The sequence below is a fragment of the Chrysochloris asiatica genome, unplaced genomic scaffold, assembly GCF_000296735.1.
Source record: "Chrysochloris asiatica unplaced genomic scaffold, ChrAsi1.0 scaffold00167, whole genome shotgun sequence".
NCBI classification, from domain to species: Eukaryota; Metazoa; Chordata; class Mammalia; order Afrosoricida; family Chrysochloridae; genus Chrysochloris; species Chrysochloris asiatica.
In genome coordinates this window covers 1,921,456-1,933,179 of record NW_006408685.1, presented here as the reverse complement: position 1 = coordinate 1,933,179, position 11,724 = coordinate 1,921,456, and the positions used below count along the sequence as shown (strand labels likewise).

General features: G+C 36.5%; 1 pseudogene; it reads left to right on the top strand.

Annotated features, from left to right (window-relative positions):
* The first annotated feature begins 2,676 nt into the window (after positions 1-2,676).
* On the top strand, positions 2,677-9,991 carry LOC102827949 (annotated as a pseudogene).
* The last annotated feature ends 1,733 nt before the right edge of the window (positions 9,992-11,724 follow it).

Sequence of the window (11,724 nt, the reverse complement as noted above, 5' to 3'; positions counted from 1 at the left end):
TCTACCAACTTCTTCAATCTGAAAGAGATCAAACATGCAATCAAGATGTATTGCTCATTACTGGTGATTGGAATGCAAAAGTAGGGAGCAAAGAGGAGGGTCCAGTAGTTGGAAAATTTGGACTTGGTGATAGAAATGATGAGCACAATAAAGTGTTCCAGAATACTCATATTGTGCAACACTAGTCATGATCCACACAATGGAAAGTCTTGGCGTACTTAATAAAGCATGGGTGAATATCTTTCTGATATTTTCTGCTTTTAGCCAAGATCCATTGGACATCAGCAATGATACCCCTCATTGCACATCCTCTTCTGAATCCAGGTTGAACCTCTAGAAGTTCTCTGTCAATGTGTGGTTGCAGCCATTTCTGTATTACGTTTAGTAAAACTTTACTCTCATGGGATATCAAAGATAAGTCAGATGGTTTTCGCATTCCATTGGATCACCTCTCTGTGGAATGGATACAAATACGGATATCTTTCAATCACTCGGCCAGATAGTTTGGCTTCCAAATGTCTTGTCAAAGATAAGTGAGTGCCTCCTTTGCCACCTCACTGTCTTGAAAGATTTCAATTTTTCTTCCATCAATTCCTGGTGCCTTGTTCTTTGCCAATTCCTTCAGTGCACCTTGGATTTCTTCCTTCAGTGTCATTGGCTCTTGATCATATCTTGCCTCTTTTTTTTTTTTTTTTTTTAAAGGAGAAATAATAACATTTTATTGAAACACATTAATTAAAGACCTAGGTAAACAGATGTAGCATATACTCAGACAAAATACTTGATGTCATACAGATTTTAATTCCCAACACTACTCTTTTGATTCAATGCAATTCCCATTAAATTTCCACTACAGTTTTCATGGAAGATGACAAGCTAATTCTTTCATTTATATAGCATACCAAATGACCAAGATACTTCCAAAGAAGAAGAAAGAACTGAGGGATTTTCCTCTACCATGTAGCAAGTTTATTATGAAACTATATTAAGTAAGACAGTGATAAATAAATAGGGCAATGGAAGGATAGAAAGATCCAAGAAACAAATTATGTGTATATAGAAATTTGACTGTTGATGCATTGGACATTGAAAATTAGTGGAGAAAGGATGAAATAGTCAATCAATAACAGCAACAACAAAAGCAAAACAACCAGTGATTCTCAGTCAGTTATGATGTAAGTCCTTGTATTGTAGAGTTGAACTGTACTTTATAGTAGTGTGAATTTTGGAAAGCAGACATCCAGACCTTTCTTCTGAGGAATATCTCAGTGGATTCAGACTGTCAACTTTTCAATTAGTAGTTGAGCACTTAACTGGGTATTCTATTCAATTGATGATGCTAGGAAATGGAAACTTTTTTTTTTTTTAATGTTTGATTGTGAATTATGTGATAGTTTACATGGGAGAACATTAGTTTTATATTTATCGTATTGTGTATCATTTTGTTGCCATGGTTACAATCCCCTCCATGCATCATCAACCAACCAAAGGATATACCCTGCAAGCCTGACCCCTGTCATCAGCACACAGCCCTTCTCCCTCTTTGGGTCTAAAGTTCCCAGCCACTCCAACTCTCCACGTCATCGTCTCTGCCTCCATCTCTGGCATCACTGCTTCTCTGGGTAGGGTCCCGCCCTCCGTTCTTCTCCCTTGATGGTCCCAGAGACCTCTGCTTCTAGACAGCCAAATTAATCACTCCCTTTCTTGCTACTAAATGTCTACCTTTATGTTTACAACCCGCACAGTCAGTTCTGATAACAATTATTCACTATTGTATCATAAGAGACTTATCTGCGTTTCCTTTCATCGACCCCGTCTAGACAGATTGGATATTATTCAGTTGAGATTCTACCTTCCTCCATGCCCTCTGGATGGATCTAGGTTCCTTCTTGCTTTTGTAGCCCCCACTCCCCGTTGGGTAGCCAATTTCCAAGTTGCCCATCCCTGTCTACTCTGTGTATGGAAGAGGTGGGAATGATCCTTGCTGTAAGATTTGTTCCCTCTTTTGACCTACTGCATCCATAGGTGTTGCTCAATTTCATCAAATTGTATCAGATTACTCTTTTTTTCCTCTTCTTTCTTCTTCTAGTTGAGCTCTGATCAACTAGTCATTGAAGCCAAGTCAAGTGGGTATTATCTGCAAGTGTGGGTGTTCTTGTGCATATGTCCTCTCTTCTTATCAACTGGAAATTTCACTCTCCACTCTAGTACTCTGTGGCTATGTCACTGACTCTGAACCCAAGAGTCCCAGGTCTTGCTACACTTCTGACCAACCAGGTCTCCACCCGGGTTCAGGGGAGTCTATTGAGCATTGTAGGGCTTAGCTTGCAGCTTCATTGCTGTTTTTCCCTCAATTCCACTTATCAGTGACAAATGTGGTCACCAATCAGAGTGTGTATTCTCATTGAGTCTTAGTCTTGGAAGGGGGTTTGCTCTGAGGAGACCCGACCACTTGCCTTGATGTCTCCTGGGCGAGCAACTTTCTTGTTCTTATAACAATCAGTCTTTCTGCCTAAAATGTTTTGTATTTTTCTTGTCGGTCTTTCTTTCAAGAAGTATCTTCAGGGTGTGGTCCTTTTGGTCTTCGACTGAAGCTCTGATCCTTGTGAGGCCTCAGCCGGCTAGACTTCCCTACTTTCCACTCACCTGTAGCTGTGTCATTGAGATTCCCTCACCATGTTCGAGGGGCACTTGGTCCAGGGCTCCATTCTGAGGAAATTTTTAGAGGCACTGAAAGGCCTCATCAATGAGGCCTGCTGGGACATCAGCTCGGGCGGGTGAGCCTGCAGAGTATGGATTCGTCCCACGTCCCTCTTGTGCAGCTCATTCTGCATTCCGAGGGCTTCAACACCTACCACTGCGACCACAACCTAGCCTTGGGTGTGAACCTCACCAGGATGTCTAAAATACTGACATGTGCTGGCAATGAAGACATTTTTACACTAAGGACTGAAGATAATGCAGACACCTTGGCACTAGTACTAGAAGCCCCAAACCAAGAAAATATTTCAGACTATGAAATGAAGTTAATGAATTTAGATGTTGAACAACTTGGAATTCTGGAAAAGGAGTGCAGCTGTGTAGTAAAGATGCCTTCTTGTGAATTTGAACGTGTATGCCGAGATCTCAGTCATATTGAAGATGCTGCTGTCATTTGCTGTGCAAAAGATGGAGTGAAATTTTCTGCACATGGAGAACTTGGAAACGGAAACATTAAATTATCACAAACAAGTAATGTTGATAAAAAGAAGGAGGTAGTTACCATAGAGATGAATAAACCAGTTCAGCTAACTTTTGCACTTAGATATCTGAACTTCGTAACAAAAGCCACACCATTGTCCCCTACAGTTACAGTCAGTATGTCTGCTGATGAATCCCTTGTTGTAAAGTATAAAATTGCTGATATGGGACACTTAAAGTACTATTTGGCTCCTAAGATTGAGGATGAAGAAGCATCTTTATTGTTGTTGTGTGCCGTGGAGTCACTTCTGACTCATAGCGACCCTATACAGGGTTTCCGAAGCTGTAAATCTTTACGGGAGCAGAAAGCCTCATCTTTCTCCCATAGAAGAGCTGGTAGTTTCAACTGCTGACCTTGCGGTTTGCAGCCTGATTCATAACCACTACGCTACTTAGACACATTTAAAATCCAAGAAAATTAACAAAGCTCTTTGAGAACTGCTTGAGATACAACAATATATACTTAAGTTTTCTGTCACCAAATTTGTACCTCTGAATACATGTGAATATATTTTCTGTAAATAACCTAATTTTTTCTCTACTCTGTAAGAGTTGTCTAAAGAATAAAAGTCCAAAGTCAAATCTGCTTTTGTTAACCTAGATATAAAAGTACTCTTAGGCTTTTTATAATAAAAGGGTCGTAACTAAATACAGTTTTAAAATTAAGAGTGTTTTCAATTTAAATAAGTTTATCTGAATTTCAAATGTCCAAAAATAAATGAATAAATAAGTAAGTAAATAAATAAAAAGTGCCTTCTGTTCTTCGAGCTTCTAGCCACTCCAGGCTAGCCTGCTTGTCCTTTCAAGTTGAAATTTTTCACCTCTGAAGATTCTGGATGCTGTTCAGGATTCCACCTATGGTCTTATGTAATGCAGAGGCTCTGCAGTAAGCCTCCTTCACTTGGCAGTTGTAGTCCCATTTTAGGTATTCCAATCAGTTATAGACAGAAGACAGAATTACAAGCTTTCTATGGTGATATTTCTGGCTATTTCTTTCTCTCCCCTTCCAGTGTCAATTTTATAATGGTATGCAAGGAAACCAAGATTCAAAGACAGCCAAGCATCTTAACATTATTCCCCCCTTTCCCCCATTCCAACCATATCTCAATCTCTGTATCCCAGAGCCCTGTTGTTCCAAGGTTGTGCATACATCATTATCTACCTCTGTTCCACATAGGCCATGCAAACCTGCCTAATTGTTCTCCCATCAGCTTTGTTCTTCCATTCCACTCCCCATTCTTGTATATTGCCCTCCTCCCAAGTACCCAAATTATCCAGAGTCTGTTCCCTGCCCTGTGCTCCACCTTCCCCTCCCTCCCCTAACTCCACCCCCTACCTCCCAGTAACCAACAAAGAATCCACCCCCCACTTTGGTATGGGTTCTTTTTCTTAGTCTTTTATAGTAGAGATCCTATGCAGTATTTCTCCTTTTGTGACTGACTAATTTCACTCAACATAATGTTTTCAAGGTTCATCCCCGTTATGTGGTGGCATGCTGTTTCCTTGTTAGTTTTCAATGTAGCATAATACTCCATTGTGTGTATGCACCACAGTTTGTTCATACATTCTTCAATTGATGGGCACTTTGGCTGTCTCCATCTTTTTGCTATTGTAAATAGTGCTGCTATGAACATTGGTGTGCATATATCTAGTAGTGTTATAGCTCATATTTCTTGTGGGTAAATACCAAGTAGAAGAATTTCTGGATTATAAGGTATTTCCATTTCCAACCTTTTGATGAAGCACCATATTGCTTTCCAGAGAGGTTGAACCATTTTGTAATCCCACCAGAAATGCAAGAGTGTCCCAGTCTCTTCACATCCCCCACAGCATTTATTGTCTTCTACTTTTTTAATCTTTGCTGTTATTGCTGGTGTGAGATGATGTCCCATTGTTGTTTAGATTTGCATCTCTCTAATGGCTAGTGATCGTGAGCATTTCTTCATATGTTTGTTGGCTGCCCTGATCTCTTCCTTAGTGAAGTGTCTGTTCATATCCTGTGCCCACTTTTTAATTGGGTTATTTGTCTTTTTCTTCTAGAAGTGTTGTAGTTTCCTATATATTTTAGAAATAAGTCCCTAGTCTGATGTGTCATTGCAAAAATTTTTTGCCTACTCTGAAGGTTCCCTTTTTACTCATCTAGAGAAGTCTTTTGATGCACATAAGTTTTTAATTTTTAGTATGTCCCACTCATCTATTTTGTCTACTTTTGTTTGTTTAGTTTTCAAAATGTTTTGTAGTTTGTATATTCCCTGAATTAGTGCCCTCACATTTGTTCTGATTTTTTCAATTATGGCCTTCATAATTCTGGGATTAATATTTAGGTCTTTAGTCCATGTTGATTTTTTTTTTTTATATATATATAAGACGTGAGGTGAAGGACTTGTTTCAACCTTTTACATACCAATTTCCAGTTCCGCCAGATATATTTGTTGAAGAGACTATCACCTCCCCATGCGATATATTTAAGTATTTTGTAAAAAATCAGCTGGCTGTATGTAAATGTTAATTTCTGCATTCTTGATTCTGTTGCATTCATCTATGTATCTTTCATTGTACCAGTACCAAGCTGTTTTGACCACTGTAGCTGTGTAATACATTTTGAAGTCAGAGAGTAATAAGTTTACAACCTTATTCTTCTTCTTAAGCAGTGCTTTGCTTATCATGGGTCTCTTTCCTTTCCATATAAACTTTGTAATTGTTTTCTCGATCTCTTTGAGGAATATTGTTGGAATATGGATTGCATTATATTTGTAAATTGCTTTGGGCAGTATTGACATTTTCACAAAGTTAAATTTTCTATTTCTGTAGGTTTCTTTTGGTTTCTTGTAGCAGTGTTTTGTAGTTTTCTTTGTGTAAGTCTTTTGTTTCTCTGGTCACATATATTCCTAGATAGTTCATCCTTTGGGAGGCTATTGTAAATAGTATTGTTTTCCTTATATCCTTTTCAACGCTGTCGTTTTTGGTATAGAGATATCCACTTTATTTTGGTATGTTGATCTTATATCCTGCCACTTTGCTGAATCTTCCAATGAGGTCTAGGAGCTTTTTTACTGAATCTTTGGGGTTTTCTACTTATAGGATCATATCATCTGCAAATGGAGAGAGTTTTACTTCCTCTTTGCCAATTTGGATTCCTTTAATTTCTCTGTCTTGCCGTTTAGCTCTTGTAGAAACTTCCAGCACAATATTTAATAGTAGTGGTGACAAAGGGCATCCTTGTCTGATTCCTCTTCACAGAGGGGAGGCTTTCCGTTTCTCTCCACTGAGAGTAATGTAGGCTGTTGGTTTTGTATATATGCACTTAATTATGTTGAGATATTTCCCTTCAATTGCTATTTTTTCAGTGCTTTTATCAGAAAAGGATGTTGGATTTTGTCAAAAACCTTTTCTGCATCAATCGATATGGTCATATGGTTCTTTTCTTATTTCTGATTTATATGGTGGATAACGTTGACTGTTTTACTAATGTTGAACCATCCTGGTATCCCTGATATGAATCCCACTTGATCATGATGTATTATCATTTTGATGTGTTGCTGAATTCTGTTGGCTAGGATTTTGTTGAGAATTTTTGCATCTATTGTCATGAGGGATATTGGTCTATAATTTTCTTTCTTATTTACGTCCTTCCCTGGTTTTAGTGTGGGGGTAATGCTTGCTTCATATAATGTATTAGGAAGTTTTCCACCCTCCTCTATTTTCTGGGATAATTTGAGTAATGTTGGTGACAGCTCTTCCCTTCATGTTTGGTAGAACTCACCAGGAAGGCATCTGGGACTGGACTTTTTTTGGTTGGGAGTTTTTGATGACCTGATCAATTTTTTAGGTACATTGTGTTTATCTAAACATGTATCCATCTCTTCTAAGTTTTTTAATTTATTGGAGTACAACTCTTCGTAGTATTGTGTTATTATCCTTTTGATTTCCTTTGGTTCCATTTTTCAATGCCTTCATAGTTTCTAATGCATGTTATTTGTGTCTTCTCCCTCTTTTCTTTTGCTAGGTCTGCCAATGGTCTGTCAATTTTGTTAATCCTTTCAAAGAACCAGCTTCTTGTCCTGTTGATTCTTTCTATAGTTTTTCTGTTGTCTATCTCTTTTATTTCTGCTCTAATCTTTATTACTTCTGTAGGTTCCCTCTGTTGGTCTGTTTATAATTGTTGTAGATGCAGTGTTAATATGTTAATTTTCGTTCTTTCTTATTTTGGGATGTGTATTTACTGCAATAAATTGTTCTCTCAGCACCGCTCTAACAGTGTCCCAAAGATTTTGGTATGTTGTGTTTTCATTCTCATTTGTTTCTAGGAACTTTGTGAATTCACATTTAGTTTTTGTTTACTACCCACTCCCTTTTCAGCAGGGTGTTATTCAGTACCATGCATTTGACTTTATTTCCTTGGTCTTCCTATTGTTGATTTCTAATTTGATAGCATTGTGGTTTGAGAGGATACGTTGTAGTATTTTGATATTGGCAAAATTATGGAGATTAATTTTGTGGTCTACGACATGGTCTATTCTGGAAAATGTTCCAGGTGCACTGCAAAAGAATGTGTATTGTGCTGTTGTTGGGTTGAATGCTCTGTACACATCTATGAGGTCCAGTTGACTGATTGTATTATTTAGTTCTTCTGTGTTTTTGTCAAGCTTCTTTCTGGTTGTTCTATCCATTTTTTAAAGCAGTGTATTAAAATCACCCACTATTATTGTAGATTCATCTATTTCTTTCTTCAAATCTTTTAGAGTTTGCTTTACATATTTTAGAAATCTTTCATTGGCAGCATAGATATTTATTATGGTTATGTCATCTTGTTCAATTATCCCTTTAATCATGAGATAATGTCCATTTTTATCTATTATTCTGTTGTTGTTGTTGTTTTTTTTTGCCTTAAAGTTTATTTTATCAGAGACTAGTATTGCCACTGCTATTCTTTTTTTTTTTTTTTTATTGCAATTAGCTTGGTATATTTCTTTCGATCCTTTGGCATTTATTCTGTTTTTGTCTCTGTGTGTGAGATGTGTCTCTTGCAGACAGCATATTGAAGGATCTTGTTTTCTTATCTATTCTGCTACTCTCCATCTCTTATCAGGTGCATTTAATCCATTTACATTCAGTATAATTATCAATAGGTATGGATTAATTGTTGCCATTATGTTTAAGTTTTTTTGTGGTGTTGCTGCTTTCTTTGTTCTGTGTTCATCCTTTGTTGAGTTCTTGATTTTTGTGTTCTTTCTTGTGAGTTTCCTCATAGTTTTAATGTTTCCATGTTCTTCGTGTATTATCATTTTCTTGGTATGTTGCACCGTCTTAATTTACTTTGAGGTTGCCTTGTAGTCCATTAACTTTTCTCTCCATTTAGTGCAATTTATTTTATCCTGTAATCTACCTGACCTTCTCATCATCTGGATCTCTGTTCCTATGTGTCTACCTTCTTTTACATTGTAATAGTATTGATCATAGCCTGACCTCCCAGAGTCTCTGAGTTTGTTCTTATTGTTTTGTCCTATTCTCAACAATTCCTTCTGTTGATTTAATTCTGGGAGGTGCTACTATGTATGTCAATCTCTGTTTGTTGTCTGTTCTTTTTGGTTCTCAGTGTACAAAACTCCCTTTAATATGTTTTGTAGCACAGGGTTGGCTTTGGCAAAATCCCTTAACTTCTGATTATCCTGAAATATTTGATTACACCATTGTATTTGATTGATAACTTTGCTGGATGAAGGATTCTTGGTAGGGTTTTTTTTTTCTTTCTTCCATGGTTTTATATATGTCTCCCCATTGCCTTCTTGCTCGCATGGTGTCTGCTGAGAGTTCCGATTTTAATATGACTTGCTTGCCTTTGTATGTAACATTCTGTTTGCCCTATCTCCTTTAGGAATGTCTGCTTATCTTTGATTTTGAAATGCTTGATTATGCATATCCTTTTTCTTGAAACAGTGTGCATATATTCTTGTGTTACAGCTTTTATTTCTTGAAGATATATACCAAGTATAGAGATTGCTGGGTCAATTGATATTGCAATTTACAACTTTTTAAAAAAGTACCATACCATTTTTCCATAGTAGTTGCCCCAATATATAATCCAACCAGCAGTATAGGAATGTCCCACATTACCAACATTTATTGTTTTCTTGGCTTTTGATTTTGATTTTGTTTTCAAACCCACCAGACACTCATCAGAAACTCTATGCAAGGTTGCGATGAGACTGAATCACTTGATAGTACTTAAAGACAACAATAACAACAGTGGCTAATGATCATGAACATTTATTTATTGGTCATCTAAATGTCATTTTTGTTGAAATGTGTGTTCATGTCCTCAGATTTTTGTTTACTTTATAATTGGGTTATTTGTCTTCTTATTGGTATATTGACATGATCTAAAATTTTTTGAGAGTAGTCTATTGTATGGTATGTCATTGCTAATTTTTTTTTTTTTTTTCTTATCTGAGGTTCTCTTTTTATTCTTTTGGTGAATTGATGCAAATAAGTGTTTAATTTTTGTGAGTTCCCAATTATCTTGTTTGCCTTCTGCTGTGTGTTTGTTTTCAGTTCTATGTGATAGTGTACTTGTGTCATGCATTAGAGTCTCAAAGTTTGTTCCCCCTTTATTATTGAAGATCTTCATAGTTCTACTTTTACTTTGTGGTCTTTAAACCATATTAAATTAATTTTTGTGTATAATTTAAGCTATAAGTCTTGTTTAATTCTTCTTCAAATGGATTTTCAGTTTTCCAGTACCACTTGTTGAAGAGACTGTCTCTTCATGATATAATATATTCTGGCCCTTTGTCAAAGATCAACTGAGTGAAGGCGAATGTATTTACTACTGGTTCTCAATTCTGTTTCAATGGTCCATGTGTCTTTTGATGTATCAGTATCAGGTTCTTTATTTACTATGTTTGTGTAGTAGGTTTTGAAATCAATGAGAGTCCTTCTACTTTGGTTTTCTTTTTTAGTAATGCTTTGCTTATCCAGGGTCATTTTACATTCCATAAAAGTCAGTGATTTGTTTTTCCATCTCTTTAAAGAATGATGCTGGAATTTGGAATGGGACAATATTTTATTTATAGATTTATTTGGGTAGTACTGACACTTTCAAAATTTTAAGTCTTAATATCCATGAATATGTATATTCTTTCATTTTGCAGCTCTCCTAAGTAATTAATCTTTTTGCAGGCTGTTGTAAGTGATACTCTGTTCCTGATTTCCCTTTCAGAGCTGTCATGATTAACATAATGGAATCCATTTTATTTTGGTATGTTGATCATGATTCATCCACTTGGCTGAATTATTTTATAAGTTCCAAAAATTTTGTTGCTGAGTCTCTGCAAATTCCTGAGTATAAAATTATATCTTAAAATAAAAAAAAAAAATTGTATGTTCTTTGCCAGTTTGATTGCCTTTAATTTGCATTTCTTGTCTTATGGCACTGGCTAAGAGTTGCAGCACAACACTGAATAGGAGGGTGTGATACAGGGTATCCTTTTCTAGTTGCTATTTGCAAGGGAAATGCTTTCAATTTCTCTCCACTGAGAGTGATGTTGACTGATTGTTTTGTATAGTTGGTCTTAATTATGTTGATTGTTCCTGCTACTATGACTTTGATGAGTAATTTTATCAAGAATGGTTGTTGGATTTTGTCAATGTGGTTCTTTTCCTTCGATTTAATTATGTGGTGGATTACACTTTAAAGAGATCTTGTGCAGCAGATTTGTCCAATGAAATGTGTAGTTTGATATCTTTCCTGCTGCATCCATGAGTGTTGATGGTTGATACAAACAAAATGAAGTATTTGACAGCTTCAATCTCTTATGCATTTATATGGTTTATTGGTTCAGTGGTGAGTATTTTTGCTTTCTTTACATTGAGCTGTGGTCTTTGAGGTTCATCAGTAAATGTTTTAATTCATCTTCTCTTTCAACAAACATGGTTTTATTATCTGCATATTGTTAATGAGTCTTCCTCCAATCCTGATGGAATGTTTATCTTCATATATTCCAGCTTCTTGTATTGTTTGCTCAGCATGCAGATTGAATAAGTATGATGAAATAATACAAACATGATGCACACCTGTCCTAATTTTTAAACCACCAGTTTTTCCCTTGTTCTGTTTGAACGACGGCCAAGATTAAATATTCCAGAATAGTCACTCTCTGCAATGTTTCTATAACATGTCATGATCCACAAATTCAAAAACTTTCTGTAGTCAATAAAGCACAGATAAACATCTTTCTGATATTCTCTGCTATCAGTCAAGAGTTTGTCACTCTTTCTTCCAAGAACCAATAGATCTGTTTTGGAAGAAGTGCAGTCAGAGTGCTCCTTGGAGGACAGGATGGCTAAACTTCGTCTCTCATACTTTGGACATATTGTCTGGAGGAAACAGTCGTTGGAGAAGGATGTCATGCTGGGTAAGGTGGAGGGTCAGAGAAAAAGAGGAAGACCTCTAACGCGATGGATTGGCCAGGTGGCATCATTGAT